Source organism: Oncorhynchus nerka, unplaced genomic scaffold (assembly GCF_034236695.1).
Source record: "Oncorhynchus nerka isolate Pitt River unplaced genomic scaffold, Oner_Uvic_2.0 unplaced_scaffold_9168, whole genome shotgun sequence".
Taxonomy (NCBI): domain Eukaryota; kingdom Metazoa; phylum Chordata; class Actinopteri; order Salmoniformes; family Salmonidae; genus Oncorhynchus; species Oncorhynchus nerka.
In genome coordinates, this window is record NW_027032152.1 from 1 (window position 1) to 4353 (window position 4353).

Genomic DNA, 4353 nt, shown 5'->3' on the forward strand with positions numbered 1-4353 from the left:
TTTTGTTATTTCTTACATTAGTACCTCAGGTCATCTTAGGTTTCATTACATACAGTCGAGAAGAACTACTGAATATAAGAGCAGCGTCAAGTCACCATCAGTACGACCAAGAATATGACTTTCGCGAAGCGGATCCTGTGTTCTGCCTTTCACCCAGGACAACGGACTGGATCCCAGCCGGCGACCCAAAAAAACGACTTACGTAAAAGAGGGAAACGTAGCGGTCTTCTGGTCAGACTCCAGAGACGGGCTCATCGTGCACCACTCCCCAGTATACTTCTCGCCAATGTCCAGTCTCTTGACAACAAGGTTGATGAAATCCGAGCAAGGGTAGCCTTCCAGAGGGACATCAGAGACTGTAGCGTTCTTTGCTTCACGGAAACATGGCTCACTGGAGAGACGCTATCGGAGTCGGTGCAGCCAGCTGGTTTCTCCACGCATCGCACCGACAGAAACAAACATCTTTCTGGTAAGAAGAGGGGCGGGGGCGTATGCCTTATGCCTAACGAGACGTGGTGTGGTCACAAAAGCATACAGGAACTCAAGTCCTTCTGTTCACCTGATTTAGAATTCCTCACAATCAAATGTCGACCGCATTATCTACCAAGGGAATTCTCTTCGATTATAATCACAGCCGTATATATTCCCCCCCAAGAAGACACATCGATGGCTCTGAACAAACTTTATTTGACTCTTTGCAAACTGGAATCCATATATCCGGAGGCTGCATTCATTGTAGCTAGGTATTTTAACAAGGCTAATCTGAAAACAAGACTCCCTAAATTTTATCAGCATTTCAATTGCGCAACCAGGGCTGGAAAAACCTTGGATCATTGCTATTCCAACTTCCGCGACGCATATAAGGCCCTGCCCCGCCCTCCTTTCGGAAAAGCTGACCACGACTCCATTTTGTTGATCCCTGCCTACAGACAGAAACTAAAACAAGAAGCTCCCGCGCTGAGGTCTGTTCAATGCTGGTCCGACCAATCTGATTCCACACTCCAAGACTGCTTCCATCACATGGACTGGGATATGTTCCGTATTGCGTCAGACGACAACATTGACGAATACGCTGATTCGGTGTGCGAGTTCATTAGAACGTGCGTTGAAGATGTCGTTCCCATAGCAGCGATTAAAACATTCCCAAACCAGAAACCGTGGATTGATGGCAGCATTAGCGTGAAACTGCGAACCACTGCTTTTAATCAGGGCAAGGTGACTGAAACATGACCGAATACAAACAGTGTAACTATTCCCTCCATAAAGGCAATCAAACAAGCTAAGCGTCAGTATAGAGACAAAGTAGAATCTCAATTCAACAGCTCAGACACAAGAGGTATGTGGCAGGGTCTACAGTCAATCACGGATTACAAAAAGAAAACCAGCACCGTACGGACCAGGATGTCTTGCTCCCAGGCAGACTAAATCACTTTTTTGCCCGCTTTGAGGACAATACAGTGCAACTGACACGACCCACCCAACTAAAACATGCGGACTCTCCTTCCCAACCCTGCAGGCTGCAGGCCCAGAGCAGCATCCCCAGCCGCGCCCTCAGAGCATGCGCAGACCAGCTGGCTGGTGTGTTTATGGACATATTCAATCAATCCCTATCCCAGTCTGTTGTTCCCACATGCTTCAAGAGGGCCACCATTGTTCCTGTTCCCAAGAAAGCTAAGGTAACTGAACTAAACTTCCGTCATCATGAAGTGCTTTGAGAGACTAGTCAAGGACCATATCACCTCCACCCTACCTGACACCCTAGACCCACTCCAATTTGCTTACCGCCCAAATAGGTCCACAGACGAGTGCCGTGACCCACATTCGAACAGGGGTTGCTGCGGCCACAACGCAGAGTACTAACCACTATACGATCACAGCTGGCTACAAGAGGTGGCTTTGTAAAGCCTACATAGGCTGTGAAAGTGATGTGCACAAGCTGGCTAAACACTTTTCATATTGGTCTCGATAATGAATAAAGTGAAGAAACAGTCAAGCTTTACACATTCAAAAAGTGCCCTTTTTCCGTGACATTGGAATATCTCAATTGCATCCTCCTCACATCATCCCTAATTCTCTAAACCGATTGGTGAGAAAACCTGAGTGCCCTCCCCTCTGACCTTCTCCACCAATGTGTACAATTAAATGCTTGAAAAAGTACTGCAGAGATTTGAACTCAGGATCTCCTGTTTACAAGACAGGTACTTTCACCAACTAAGCCACAGCACCCATGAAAGAGATATATTTTGCAGATGTGAACACCCACACCTATTTTTATCAAACCAGTCTCATTAATTTAACCCACATCTCTGTCTAGCAAAATCACATCCCAAAATAGATGTCTTTTACTAATATTGGTCATTCGAGGACAGCACATTTTTCATTTGGATCTCGAGATGAATAAACTCAAGAACCTCTGACATGGATTCTTAAACTATGATTTGGGACCCAAAGCAGTTATTAACATGTCATAGTTGGGTCTGCGAGATATGAGTAAACATTCAGAATCATACACTATTTCTTCATAATGTTGGTCGTTCGAGGACACTGCATTTCTCATTTGGCTCTCGAGCTTAAAAATGGTAAAAACCTCTGAAACAGCAGATGAATCAGTTGGTGTAAGTAATTAACCTACGATATGCTGGGGAACTTTGTCAAAAGGCAGAGTTGCTGAGTTTCTTAGCTTTTAGAGTAAGTCTTAACCTGTTCAAAAAACAACCCTTCTGAAATTACATTGCAGTGCCGTGACCCACATTCGAACAGGGGTTGCTGCGGCCACAACGCAGAGTACTAACCACTATACGATCACAGCTGGCTACAAGAGGTGGCTTTGTAAAGCCTACATAGGCTGTGAAAGTGATGTGCACAGGCTGGCTAAACACTTTTCATATTGTTCTCGATAATGAATAAAGTGAAGAAACAGTCGAGCTTTACACATTCAAAAAGTGCCCTTATTCCGTGACATTGGAATATCTCAATTGCATCCTCCTCACATCATCTCTAATTCTCTAAACCGATTGGTGAGAAAATCTGAGTGCCCTGTCCTCTGACCTTCTCCACCAATGTGTAAAATAAAATGCTTGAAGAGGTACTGCTGAGATTTGAACTCAGGATCTCCTGTTTACTAGACAGGTACTTTAACCAGCTAAGCCACAGCACCCATGAAAGACATATATTTTGCAGATGTGAAGAACCAACACCTATTTCAATCAAACCAATATCATTAATTTAACCCACATCTCTGTCTAGCAAAATCACGTCACAAAAGAGATGTATTTTACTATTATTGGTCAATCGAGGACAGTACATTATTCATTTGGGTTTCGAGATGAATAAACTCAAGAACCTCTGACATGGATTCTTAAACTATGATTTGGGACCCAAAGCAGTTATTAACATGTCATAGATGGAGTGTGAATATGAGTAAACATTCAGAATCATACACTGTTTCTTCATAATGTTGGTGATTAGGGCGCTGCATTTCTCATTTGGCTCTCGAGCTTAAAAATGGTAAAAACCTCTGAAACAGCAGATGAATCAGTTCGTGTAAGTAATTAACCTGCGATATGCTGGGGAACTTTGTCAAAAGGTAGAGTTGTTGAGTTTCTAAGTTTTCAGAGTAAGTCTTAACCTGTTCAGAAAACAAGCCTTCTGAAATTTCATTGCAGTGCCGTGCCCCAGATTGAACAGGGTTGCTCGACCACTCTGTATGAGTACTAACCACTATACGATCACAGCTGGCTACAAGAGGTGTCTTTGTTACATTTACATTTACATTTAAGTCATTTAGCAGACGCTCTTATCCAGAGCGACTTACAAATTGGTGCATTCACCTTATGACATCCAGTGGAACAGTAGCCATCTAAATCTTTTAAGGGGCGGGGGGGTGAGAGGGATTACTTTATCCTATCCTAGGTATTCCTTAAAGAGGTGGGGTTTCAGGTGTCTCCGGAAGGTGGTGATTGACTCCGCTGTCCTGGCGTCGTGAGGGAGTTTGTTCCACCATTGGGGGCCAGAGCAGCGAACAGTTTTGACTGGGCTGAGCGGGAACTGTACTTCCTCAGTGGTAGGGAGGCGAGCAGGCCAGAGGTGGATGAACGCAGTGCCCTTGTTTGGGTGTAGGGCCTGATCAGAGCCTGGAGGTACTGAGGTGCCGTTCCCCTCACAGCTCCGTAGGCAAGCACCATGGTCTTGTAGCGGATGCGAGCTTCAACTGGAAGCCAGTGGAGAGAGCGGAGGAGCGGGGTGACGTGAGAGAACTTGGGAAGGTTGAACACCAGACGGGCTGCGGCGTTCTGGATGAGTTGTAGGGGTTTAATGGCACAGGCAGGGAGCCCAGCCAACAGCGAGTTGCTG

At 45.3% G+C, this 4353-nt stretch overlaps 2 non-coding genes across 2 annotated transcripts; both read right to left on the bottom strand.

Moving 5' to 3' along the window:
- Positions 1 to 2152: 2152 nt before the first annotated feature.
- On the bottom strand, positions 2153 to 2226 carry trnat-ugu (transfer RNA threonine (anticodon UGU)). Its single transcript has one exon. It is a non-coding gene; the product is annotated as a tRNA-Thr (tRNA).
- An 857-nt stretch (positions 2227 to 3083) lies between these two features.
- Positions 3084 to 3157, bottom strand: trnat-agu (transfer RNA threonine (anticodon AGU)). Its single transcript has one exon. It is a non-coding gene; the product is annotated as a tRNA-Thr (tRNA).
- Positions 3158 to 4353: the final 1196 nt, after the last annotated feature.